The sequence below is a fragment of the Atta cephalotes genome (assembly GCF_000143395.1).
Source record: "Atta cephalotes unplaced genomic scaffold scaffold00034, whole genome shotgun sequence".
In the NCBI taxonomy this organism is placed as follows: Eukaryota; Metazoa; Arthropoda; class Insecta; order Hymenoptera; family Formicidae; genus Atta; species Atta cephalotes.
This window is the reverse complement of record NW_012130098.1, coordinates 1,451,114-1,465,459: the sequence shown is the minus strand read 5'-3', so window position 1 is coordinate 1,465,459 and position 14,346 is coordinate 1,451,114. Positions and strand designations below refer to the sequence as shown.

Sequence of the window (14,346 nt, the reverse complement as noted above, 5' to 3'; positions counted from 1 at the left end):
AAATCCAGCAGCTTCATCCTTTCAATAATTTTACTCGTATGTATGTACGTCCAATCCGTTTGATATTTCAGTGACTTGGCAAGCAATAAAAAACATAAGCTTAAAAGCAAAACATAAGATTAAACTATTCCACCGAAAGCAAGAGGGTGTAGTTAGGTAAGTATTTATGAGTGTACTTTATCGAAGAAATTTCTCGGTTGTTATTATCGTGTTACGACAGCGAGCAATTGAAAATGCTCGCATGGTGCTCTTCGGATTAAATTAATACGGAATTATATCGCGTATCGCTATACTATTTCAAAGTGGATTAACATCGTCGCGCATTTACGCGAGAATTTCGAGGTCCACGAGGCGCGAAGCGCGAATCAACCGGAGATCCGGCATCGTAATCTTTCGGTCCAAGAGAGGTTACACCGCGGAATTCCTTGGAAACGGATTTGAGCACAAAGAGATGCTAAAACGAAGAAAATACGACGTGACGCATGTGCGCGCTCTATCCGGCGCGATCATTGCTGCCATTCGTCTGACGAAATTACACGAGAAATATGTCACATTATATGCTCATAAAGACTGCTTAATTACCCGTAAGATCCCTACGCGCGCTCAACCAAAGGTTATCCATCCGGTTTAAATGAAGCTCTGTCAGGTTCACCTTGAGGATGAATTTTTTATTCCACTCCCTTCAAAAAAAAAAGAACAAAAATTGAAAAAAGACATTTCGTTATTACGCATCTTTCGTCACTGTTTGATAGGTTTCGTGAATAAGAGTTCCGTAAATATTATAAGGAATGTAAGAAACATGGAGACACAGAGAATTGTCGAAAATTATATTCGAAAATGTTAGTGTTATCAGAAAAGCGAAGGAATAAAAAAGAAATAATAGCGCTCTCTTCTCAAAAGTAACAATTAAAAACGTAATTTTAAAGTTAATAAATAAGTTAAAGCAAAGATTATCCTATCAATCATCAAAAGTGAAATAATTTTGTAAAAATCGTCATAACATAATAAAAAGGGATTTTGTAAAATCAAAATAATTTAAAAATAATTAAAAATAAAAACTTTGGTAAATGTTAAGTTTAGTCCTCCACAATCATTGACACAACAAGCGTCTCAAGTTTGGCAGACGAGTTAGCGCAAATCATATGGTTTTCACAAGAAAATACTGTCAACGACCGATCGTGACAAGGAAAAGTATGCGAAAGGAAAAAAATGCACGAAAAGAAGATGATCACGGAGCATGTGGTTGTTTGCCAAATCTATCTTCGCTTATATCGTCTTTACCGAGGTCTTCCAACTCATCACAACGAGCGGCGTCAACGGCTCAAGGAATAACAGCGGCGAGATAAAGATACTATAAAGCTCCTCTTGAAAATTTTCATGAAATCAGCTCAGTGCTCGATTCCTGTGGAAGGATCGAGGAAAAAAGAGAGAAACGGGAATGGAATTCGACACGACGTATTCTGAAGGATCATCATCAGCAGTCCTTAAGTTGATGCTGTTGTCGACTGAAGAATGCGATTCACGCATGTATCAATATCACATCATCATTTCAATTTAAGAGCTAATAATGATATAAACTTTGATAATGATGTAGATCAGAATTTTTCAACTGATGTGCCATAAAGGTCTTCAAGTGTGCCACAAAAATTTTATAGCAGGTAAAAAGAAGCAAAAAATAAGTAAAAGAGCGAATAATGCTCTTAATGCGAAGTAAAAACAAGACTGGATGAAGATTTGCCGTCCCTATTCAACTCTCAAATTGGATCTGTATTTGCGACGAGCAACAAAAAAAAGATTTTCTGCAATAAACTTTGCTATAAATCTATTCATTTCATTCTATATATATATATATATATATATATATATATATATCGATGATTGATGCCGGCATGACCCCTTTCTCAGATTTCTCTTTGGTAGAACGAAATCAAGAACGAAATCAAAGATCGCAAAACCTCGACACGAATTAAGTGAGCATCGATCGACAGATAATTTTCTTAATCATGTTAGGCAAAAATAACAAATTTTTAGAATGGTTTTTTTTCAAAAAATTTGCTGTCTCTAAACATAGCCTAGATTAATCTCTAATATTAATCGATCCTGAGTAAAAAATATTATTTTAAATGGTAAAAATTACCTAAATTGTATTGTATTTATTTTATTTTAACCAAAACAGTGTCGTCATTACAATAAAATCACTTTTAAAGCAATTAAAATAAAAAAATTAAAACTTCAAACTATTTATTTTTGAATATAGTGTTGACAGCATCTGATAAAAAACTGTGAGTGCTGAAGCATGTGGACCTAATAATATACCTTGATAAAGGCGTTTTTATACATTTAACGTTCCACGAATTAAAAAATACTGATGCAAGCTCAAAAAGCACTTTCCAAATACAAATATATTCGCTAATGTGAGTCAATAATGTACTTAATATCGTATAGATATTGTAATTGTTGTTCTACTTAATTAGACTGTTTCTTCATAAAAACTCATATCTAACTTATATCAAAATTAGTTCATAGATCGAAGTAGACTAGAACCGAAGAGAAAGCGGAATTCGCTTTTTACACGCAGAAATAAATGAATCCGTTAATTCGCAGGCGCAATTGGAATTGGAAATTTGGTGGCAAGTAAAACGAATACTGTTCGGCGCCGGATCTTTCGGGACTGAAAAGATTCGATCAAGGCACATCGAACCTGTTCACCGGGATTCAACGGAGAATACGGCCGACGCAATCTTCGATCTGCTTCCCAGCGAACGCGAGGATTTACGAGCTAAGGTCGTACACGAGAGCACGAGATGTGGGTGCTCGGCACCATTTTTCTCGACCTTGCCTCGAGGGGTATAAATAACGCGGCGACTGCCAATGAGTTCGCGACGCTACCATTACATGCAATCTCGACCAATGAGAAATGTATAAACGATATTCTAGTCCGCCAATGTTAAAAACGATCGAATTAATCATCAAGTTTCTCTCGACTATTCCAACTATTCTCCAATTTTATCTTAACTGAACTTCTAAGCTTAGAAATGCACCATAAGTATTATTCTATATATGTATGTTTAAACGTCCGTCGAACGATTGAAGCACCATACCAGAAAACCGGTACAGATAATATGTTCGTCGACACACACCCCCTCATGAAATTGCACCCTACAACTATATATAGAATACGACGAGATAAGCACAATTCTATTAATAACGCCAGTCCTCGCCCTTTCTACCTGATTTCTTTGCCGACAAATGTTTTACAGCTTTGGGGAGAAGGGGTGGAGGGAGCAAATTTGTGCCGAGCCCTTTACCTGTTTCGCAGGGAGATGAGAATTTTTACGCGCTGTCGTATTTTCTGCAGAATGTTATCCCGGAAAAATTTATGATCGACGATCTGCCTGTGAAACGTTGCATGCAAATGACGTTGGCGATAAGCGCTCTGTGATTAAAGCCTCTTAATGTGAGAGTTCTTAGTACGTTGGTAAGTTAAATTGTTAGGCCAGAGCTATACGTTAGAATCATCCAGAATTAATGATGCTCCTCCAGTAAGGAAATGTCGTTTAGGTTAATGCAATCCTTCGTGAATTACATTACCGATGGAGCACTTAGCAATGAGCTATGAAGTTATGAAGTCCGGGAATAATTCGGTATCTTCATGTAAGGGATTATGTATTATCAGATTCAACTGCCCATATTTATAACAGAATTGAAAATAAATTATGTTTTCGTGTTTGAAATAATCTCGTTATGAAAAAAAATGCATATAAAGGAGCATTTCATAAATTTTAATCAAATATTGATTGGTCATAATATAACGAGGGGCTCGATCGAATCGCACGACACCGACTATCCATTTCAACATTTCGTAACACTTAATAGATCGCTAGATGTTACGCGGGTGTTAGTCAGACAGATCAGTTGATACATGCATTTGCCAAACAATGCCTCGTAATTGGTAAGATTACTATATAGGTGAGACGCGTTGATCATATTTTTTTAAATTAAGTACCAATACGAAAGATTCATTTTAACTAAATTGTTCAACCTTTCCTCACCACAAAATTAATGTGTTTTGAAATTATTTACAATTTACGTAAATTGCATTTAATAAAATTGCAATAAATTTTTTATAGTGTTTAAGATCGCAATAAATTCTTTATAGTGATTTAAAAATGCTCATTAACATCAATAATATTAAATTGCTTGTCAATTAAATTTGTGGTGTTATACATACGTACTCCACACAGGATTGTGTTTCTATACCGATAAATAATTGATCGGCGGGCAGTTTTGTTTAAATTGGAAATTATGAAAATTGATATAACAAAAATATTATTAAGCATCAAGACTTGCTTTGAATATGACTTTCTTCGTTTATTTGATTATATTCAAATTATATTCGTTGCAACTTTTCTGTTTTGTACGGCATATATCAAAAATATCATGTTAAAATATCATGTGTTTTTCTTAGATTCGTAAATTTCTTTTTAATGCAAAGTTTAGGACTAATTCGGAAACTATCGATTCATCGTTAGTATAACGGACAATTTGTCTACGCGGATATTCCCTTTTAGGGATTTTGATTACGCAAGGTAGTTCTTCTTGATTGAGAGATAGTAGTTCAGTCGGAATCCGATTGGTCGGAACCTACTGTTATCGAACTGCTTAAAAATATGTGGCGTCACCCGAATCAGCTCGAAACGAGCGCATTGTCTTTTGAATTATCGACAATAAAAGTTTCGCACATGCAGGACGAGGTTCCTTTGAGCGGTGACATTAACAGAATACGAGATCGTGTTTCGGATTTCGCCCGGGGTATTAAAAGTGATTGGAGTATTAAAAGTAGTCTCTTATGGCTTCTTGAGAAATTTTAGATAAATTCTTTATTTTTAATGCTAAACGATAAGCAGGGAAATATTAATTTAAATATTGTCCCCAAGACTTTTAAAACAATATAAAAAAAAGGAATTAAATTGGCGAAAAAAGAGAAAGAGAATACAAATTAATATCATTATTTAATATTATATTATTTCGAAATAATCTACAGCATTAGTTATTGAAACGAATCATACAATTTTGTGAGGGAGAAATTGAGGAGAAAACGTAAAGGGGAGATTATAACGATGTTGGTATCGCGTTGTTTGAATCGTGATGAGGAATTAATTGTGTGACAGGAACTACGTGATGTATCAAGCCGGATTGCCTACAGGGAGAAGCATTCCCTTTGCTTCATAAAAAAAAGTTAACGGAAATTTTCTATTAACTCCGCAGGAAATTGAATAAGAGCGCGTAGAATGTGATTCGTTCTCTACGAGCTAGTCCCCACAGAATAGCGATACGGTTAAACGTTCGACATTTGTATACAAGAATTGTATTCCTGAACTGTAAAATTAAGAATATTACAGTTAAGGGATAGCATCGCAAGAGATTGTTCATTGCAACGAATTAGATATGGAAAAAGTAATAATTAATATTAATACTAATGAATATTAATAAAATATGATTAAAAAGTAAGGAAAAAAATTATTTAACGTTCTGCGTCTTGATCGAATACTCAAGAATGTAAAAAGACTTGTTAAAGATACATTAATGACACGTTTCGATGAATGACTATCACAGAACGACGGGATAATATATCACGAGGTCCTTGAGAATTTGACATGACATTCGTTATTATTGTCCTGTCGGTCAACGATAATTCACACCAGACTGATGTACTTACGCTACTTACTGTCTACGATATCAAAATCACTCCATGATATCAGAATAAACCCGATTTTTATCTTTTCTTCAACTCTGAAATGTGAGTATAATAATACTCACTTAATAAAACACGAAATTATTATTAATAATTTTGTAGCTACTGGCTTTTAAGACGGAAAAAAAAGGAAAAAAATAAACAGATCGAACAATTCTCATTACCAATCTCGATTTTCTGTAACGTCATCGAACGATAGGAAAGATATATATTACTGTAATAGAGGAATGTTGCTGAATGCATATTAGTCGTCTAAATCGTACCTCTTTTTTTAATTAATATTTTATATAATTTACTTATTTTATATAATTTTACTTAATATAAGCTACATTTAGTAATAAAAATATAAAATAAATAAAAAATACAGATAAAAATTTAACAGGTTACATCTCGTTTTGTGCGCATTAACAATTTAAAAATCACGTTAACAACTAATATTCATTTTTGACCAATTAATGTAACTGATAATAATATAATCATACAATTTTATCCTGAATTAAGTTTTTATAAAAGAAAATTTATTGCAAAGTATTTCACATTTAGTGTACATACATATTTGCAATTGTTATACAGATTAAATATCAAATCAATATTTTTATGAAATTTAAATTGCCAGAAAAGAAAAGCTACGAATCAATGTTAGATGTTAAGTGCTGATAATTATTTTTTTATTACTATTATGTATTAATTATTAAATATTTAGTCCTTTTTCGATAAATTATTAATAAAATATAAGTAATAATAATTTATAATTCTTTATCAATCTTATATTTTTAATTATTTTAACTCATAAATTTAATACTTTCAAAAACAATGAAATTTAAGAGACTCACGATACAGATGATTGAATAAGTAATAATAAATTAATTTGTTATTAGTGAAAAATTAAATACATAATAACAGATATCTGAACATCGAGCTACAATTTCCATCTGTTTTTTTGCGTATATCATATATCTCCATAAATGAGAAATACAATAATAAAAAATAATTTAAAGCTTATTCTATAATGTGTTCTTTGTTTCCTATTTCTTGCTTTTTGCTTTTTGCTTCTTCCCTTTTTATAACCGTTTTATCGACAATTGTATTTCTTGCTACGTGTTTCCTGTTTCTTCCGAAGTTCATTAACTTTTATCTCGAGCAACATAAAACAAAAACCTGGATAAGAAGCAAAATGTAAAAAATAGCAAAAAGCAAGAAACAGGAAATAAAAAGCATATTGTAGAATAATCATAAGTGTTATGCATTTGGCCAGTTTCTCCTACTAAATATTTTTTAGTCTCACATTTTTGTTTCCTTAATTGAATATTTTTCCTCGTTCTAAATGACCACTTTTTCGCTTTCTTTGTGTCAATGGAATTTACGATATGGCAAGGAAGATACACTCTAATTCAATGTGTTATGAAAGAGTCTTGTAAAACTGCTACAGTTTCTTTCTACTTTTTTTTGTCAAGCTGGGACAATGACACCAAACAGCCAACCAACGCTTTCCATCTGTTAGTATACCGTTATCGAAACAGCATCGTACTTTAAACGCGCCTCTTCGTCACAATGCAACGTGAATTCCGCACTTTATATCCGTTAACGGTATTTCGAGCACAGAGCTCTTTCGGTTCCATTCGTGTATTTCCTCTACTCGTACGGTACCACGCGATTAGTCGAATCCTTCCCGCGAAACGGGTTCCATAAGCATTTCTTCGTGATGCACCTTCTCTTAATCGTGATTTAATTTCATCGGCGAAGCGTGTATCACAGCCTCGCAATCACCTATGACATTATCATTGTGACTGCAATAATCACATTCTAATGTGATATTGTCATATATGAATGCAGGGTGGAATACTCACAACATATCATTTATGTAATTTTGGATAGTTTAGTAATTTCTACATTAATAAACCTTTCACGAGATAATTATTTGCCAATATTTATGAAAGAGCCAACATTTTTGTAAAAAAATCTCTTGTATAAATGTAAAACAAAATAAATTTTTTTTAAATGGAATAAAATAATAATTTAAAAGACGTTTAGTCGAAAATAAGCTTATATATATTATTTCAGAATTATTATATATTATATATCAAATTATGTTACAATACATGTAAGACAAAATGTTATTATTATAATTAAAGATTAAAATAAATATTTCTATATATGTAATTCTCAATATGTATGCGTGCGTGCGTGCGTGCGTGCGTGCGTGCGTGCGTGCGTGCGTGCGTGCGTGCGTGCGTGTGTGTGTGTGTGTGTGTGTGTGTGTGTGTGTGTGTGTGTGTGTGTGTGTGTGTGTGTGTGTGTGTGTGTGTGTGTGTTATATTCATTCGGAATTATATACATAATAATGTTTATTTAATATTATATATATATATATATATATATGTATATATATAATATATATATTCTATTAAATATAAATATCAAACATAAATTTTTAAATCCAATAATATGAATATACATTTTTAATTACTTAAATTATTTGAAAATAATTTTGTTTAAACATATATTATTCAAGTTATCTTCTTTATGCTTCAATAACCAAGATCGAAGCTGCATTCCGACTCGCGATAATCTTGGCATAAAAGGATTTCATTTTTGCATGCCGAGAGATTTACAGACCGATCGTCCTGAGATTACTGACTTACTGAAGCTGAACGCTTCAAATTGATCAGAATTTACGTACATTGAATGAATCATTCGTCTTTATCTCTGGACACTAATTCATTGACGATCGACTCAATTGCACAATGCAAAAGTGATATAAGTATGAAAGAAAGGAGATGTTAAAGCCACTCGATGCTTGAAGTGTATTCAGAATAAACGTTGTTGCATCTCAAATTATTTTTTCATAAATGGCTGCAAAAGTCTTTTTTCGTATTAAGAATATTGACTCACTCAAAATAAAAGTTTAATTTACTAAAATATTTTTGTTTATCAATGACAGGTGGTAAATGATAATGCGGTTTAACGTGTCGTTCGCCGACTAACATTCAATCGACACAACGGCGCCGCGATATCTCAATGGTGATTTCAATGCATGGATGGTAGTGCAGTCTGCGATGAGGTACTGCGAGATTCTTGAGACATGATTTAAATTTAATCCACATTATTTGTGCTTAATTTAAGAAATGATCGTAAAATAGAAAAATCATGCCTTTTACTTTTTTGAATAATCTGCTGTTTTCATTATGAAAATACTGGATTGACTGGACAACTTCTCGCAAAGAAAACAGATTTTGTGTTAAACTATGTAAATTATGTTAACTTCTTTAATTTTTTTCTTATCCCCCACTTCACTTTGAAAAACTACAATACTTTAGTTACTTTTTTGTATCACGGTGAGAAAGAGATAATACATTTGATTTTGAAATACATCTCGCTACAAAATGAATGTTTCATGAGTTCTGTTTCTTGCGCAAGTTTTAACATTCTACATGCTTCGCCGTACACTTTTAAATGTTATGCAGGGCGTGAAAATGCTGCGCAATATAGCGGAAATGCTCAGGTCGTTTTACCAAGAATGGAATTTTTACCGCGACGTCTCCTTATCTTAGATTCCACAATGAACCGTTTCAGTGGCTCTGACGCGCAGATTTTACATTAATTTTCTACATTGATCGCGCAGATTTTACATTGATCATTAGCGATTGCGACTTGCAGAACGGTGGCGCGCGTTTTCTGTAAACTTTCAAAAATCCTAACAGAATCTCCCACGATATGCTCAGTTGTATGTACCATTGTAGCACTTCCAGTCTGAAGCGGCGCCCGAGAGAGGCGAGAGCGATAAATTTTCTGTAATATCATTGAACCGGTTTTGTGGATAGATCCTCGTAACAATGAGCACGCGTCTCGACTTGAAACTTGGTTGTGTTCAGTGCAAAATGCCTCTTTTTTTTTCGAGTTCTGGACAACAATATCTTTTATGGAGCACAGATCTTGCGATCATGATTGCCTCGTATCTTCAATTGAAGCATTTTCCATTCAAAACTGTTACATATAGTTATATATAGTTATATTTTACATATATGTGAATATAATATAATAAAATGTTGATATGCGAATCTAAATACGTAAAAAAATGTTTATTATAAATATTATCTGTCACATAAAATTAAGAGATATTTAATTCAAACTTGAAACATTCTAAATAAAAATCAAAATATTTTAATTACAAATATTTTAGTTACGTTTGATAGATGGCTTGACTTTAGATCAGATTTTTTTACAACTTGATGAAAATAGGCCACTTATAACTCTGAGTAACTTGCGCGTTACCTATTTTATTTTATACTATAATACAATGGAAATTTGGAATTTTATAGTGTCAAATTTCCATTATTTTAATATAAAATAAATATTTTAATATAAAATACATTGAGTAAGAGCAGTGGCGACTTAATTAGATTAAATTTAACACTATAGATTGCAGTGTACCTTATAGCATAGATCAGGTCTTTTGATGTAAGCATAGTCAATTTTACAAACTTTAGCGTCAGCTTCGGGAAGTTAAGAAAAATGTTAATTTTTTCCAACAAATATAAAAAGTAATATTTAAAAGCTTTCAAAAGCTATTCATATCTTAAGCATAAAAATTCAATCAGTTCGTAAAAGGAATTATTTGTAAAAGAAAAATATCATATATAAGAAATGTAACGAGCGAGTACAATTATAGAGAATGAAAGCTTCTTGCGATCCATATCTTTTGAGTGTAATTATAATAGAAAAGTTTTAAATATTCAGAAGAATCTGAATGAAAAAAAATCAGTAATCAATAAAGAAATCATCAATTGAGAAGCAAAGCACATGGATTCGTAAAAAACTGTCACTCGGGTGAATCGGGATTGATGATTTATAATAACCATATAAACAAGGCGTAGAACATAAATTTTGCAAACAGTACGCCGATCGCTTGGAAGCCTACTGTTATCCCCGCTTGACCGTGACCTTGGGTCGCAATAACCGCGAACGAGTCGCGAACGAGTGTCGCGGCGCACGTGGAAAACGGTCTTTCGTCTGTTATGCGAAATCGTAAATTTCTTTGCGTTCTCTGTTGGATATGTTTATGTGCCTACCCCCCGCCGGAAAGCTACTTGTATGGTACGCGAGCGTCTCTCGTTTTGAAAACAATTTTTCAAGCGACACTGGATTCAGATGACGTAAATCGGTATTTAAACATCGAGTTCACATCCCCACCTCTTTTCGTGATTCTCATTCGATGTAAACGTAGGATACACGATGAATTTATCGTGTAATGGCGATTTCGTAACTTAATTATTATATATGCGAATAAATATCGCGCTGCGTAGGCATTAAGAGCGAATTGATCGGGTAATTATATATCACTTCTTTCCTTCAAAACTGACACGTTTAAAAAAATCATGACGTTTTAGTTATTATCATGAATAAATTAGATGAATATTACCATATCAATCGTTAAAAATAAATTATAAATTAACATATGTAACTTCATAAAAAAAGTTATTAAATCGTTATAACTCAAAAAGAGTAATTAAAAAAAAATCGTTACACAATTCAAACAGCCCTATTATTCATAATTTTTAAATTTCTTTCCTTTTTTTTGAGTTTGTTGTTGATTTTTGCCGACCTGTGTACATATATTAAATTAAATGAAAGATGTTACTGCATTGATTTTCGTCACTTCCGATTAAATCTGCGGTTAAATCTACGTGTCTTACAAGTGGCTTAATTCTTAAACTCTCATTATTCAATTACTTTGAATCTTTCTAATGGATCGCGGATGTGTTAATTAAAAGAGATTACATCGGTTGCGAATTAAAGAACGACTCGGACATCCCGTGGTGCCGTCAATACAGTTTCGTTCATATTGTTGTCTAGTATTTCTATGGGGCATCTTAATTAACGGAATGCGTGGAAGATAAGATTCAAAATTGTTTCAACATTGTTAATTTATACATTCGCTTTAATATCAACTCAATTACTGAAGGAATTTGCGGAAAAAAATGCTGAATCTCCGATACGTCAACAGGAGAATGTCAAATTTAATGTAATCGCTTGTTTCTAACATTAGGTAATTTTTACAAATGTTACAAGATATTTTTCTTAACTACCATAAAGATTCCGGATGATTTACGCATTTCGGAAAATGTATTTATGTTGAAACGAGATCCAAGCTAGAGGATTTTGTACACCGAGGATCGTACCTGCGAAGATCGTACCTGAGGATAAGAACCTTTTTTTTAATTGAATGCTATTTGCTTTGACCGAATAATTCTCTTATAAATTGTTTTTACAACATGATCAACTTTTCATATATTCATAGATAAATTATTGCATCTTGAATTTTTAATTTTAATACATTCACCTATATAACATGTCACGCCTGGAATAAAAGTCGGATGTGAAAAATATGTAGAGGATCAAAATATTCGTCACAAACAAAAACTATATATATATAAATTCAGCTTCTAGAATTTTATATTAAAAAAATTTATCCTGATTTTCTAAAATAATTTTTATTTTTTCGAATATAGTTTTATAATCTTTCTTTAACCGTTATATTACGAATTAATTTTAAATTCCGCTTCAAAGTAAATTTTCAAAAAAAATTTTTAAAAATATACCTTAATTGACTATATATTCTCGAAATTAGACTATATATTCTCGACATTCTCTATTAAATTCTCCGTTTATAAAGAAATTTCTTAACCCGTAACATATATTTTTGTTAAAAAAACAATGGCTTCTTGGAATTCACAGAAGTTTTTGTGCTATTAATTTCACTTAAGAGTAAATCGCTGAGGACATTACGGTGTACAAATTTGGGGGATTAATGGGCATTACTAGGACATTAATGGGGTATTAATGGATTTGGATATTAGTAGATTTTATTAGGCCATTAGCAACCTTAAAATTTGGACATTGCTAGACAATAGTAGGCATTGATGTACACAATTTTGATTTACTTTATTTTTTAAGGAACTTTTTATATTCAAAATTGTGAAAAGTAAGATTGTGTAAAATTATTCCAAATCCTTTCTATTTAAAAATTAGAAAAGTCTTCGGATTATGGAAACCCAAATATTTCAATTACAGGTTAATTGAATTGATTTTCTAATAATTTTTACATTATATCATATTATGACATATTTTCAATTTCAAACATGATGCATGTCACGTCCGTTTTCAAATCATGATACAAATTTAGTCAATTATTTATTTTATGTTTAAATGTTAGCGAGCACATACATGTGCTCTGAATTGTACTTTCGGCATTTATAAATTCCACTTTATCGTACAGGATTTTTCAACACAAACAGTTACTAAGAAAAATGACAGTTACACGTGGCGTGCGTTCCAAGTACATCGTGAAGTTGTGCGCTCAAAACGCTTCCATACTAAAAAATATTGGCGCGAACGAACCAGTTGCCAAGAACCGGATCACTTTGCAATCGGCGCGGAGCGGTGGTCTCGTAATTGTCATACGTGAATTTTAATTAATTGAATCGTTGAGTGTTGCCTCGAAGTATACCTACTTGATAATTAACACTTATGCGAAATATTTCTCGCTTTAAGTTCAACCATGCGCAAACACGTAATTTGTGATAGGACCTTTAACTCGCCAAGTAAAAAAGTAAAAGATCAATACAAACGACAAGGTAAATGTAAATAATCTTGAGCTCGAATGAATAACGAGCTCATAATTCATACACACATACACATACACACACACACACACACACACACACACACACACACATTACGAATAAATATTGGTTATTAATTCAATCTTAATTAAAATATTGAAAAAAGCTTTGCATATTATTGCAAAATTTATCCATCTAAAAATTTGATATTGATTTAAATAATATATTTGAATTTATTTCAAAGAAATTTAAATGAACATGTAAATTTAATGCTCGCTTAGGAGCAATTGATTTCATAAACAGAAAATTTCACTCAAGTTATATCACTTTGATACAGCTTAATATATTATTAATGCTAGTGAGAGATTTTACTAATGCCACTACCTCTTTGAAATTAATTTCAAGAGACATCAGTAGTATCGCTAATTATTTACGGGCTGTTAATGATTATGTGTATGGCGCACAGAAAATTAACATGGTACTTGCAAGAATTATGACATGTGTATATATTCTAAAGACGATCTTCATTTTATGAATTCTTTCAATGTCATGAAGAAACATGATCTTTCTTAACCAATTCAATCTATGTCTGTTTTATTAATATGCCTTGAATCGAAAACTATAAAATAGCATGAGATTTATATAAATCTAATATATATAAAAAATATGCATTTATATAAATAATTATTTGTAATATCAATTTCCGATATCTTTTCTCATTCATAAATTATTTAATATGACTTACAAATTAATTATAAGCGACATTTATTCATTCATGAGATTTATTTATTTATACAATTTAATTCAAATTTGGCACATTACAATTGCGATCAATTGACGGATTCAATTTGACGCTTGATGTTTGCTTATGTAAATTCTCTCTCTCTCTCTCNTCTNTACTCTACTACTTACTACTACTACTTACGTTACGTTACTTACGTTACGTTACTTAACTTACGTTACGTTACG

At 31.9% G+C, this 14,346-nt stretch overlaps 1 protein-coding gene across 1 annotated transcript in view; it reads right to left on the bottom strand.

The window, feature by feature from the left end:
* Positions 1-14,346, bottom strand: part of LOC105621521 — a 42,248-nt gene that overhangs the window by 26,980 nt on the left and 922 nt on the right. The window lies entirely within an intron of this gene.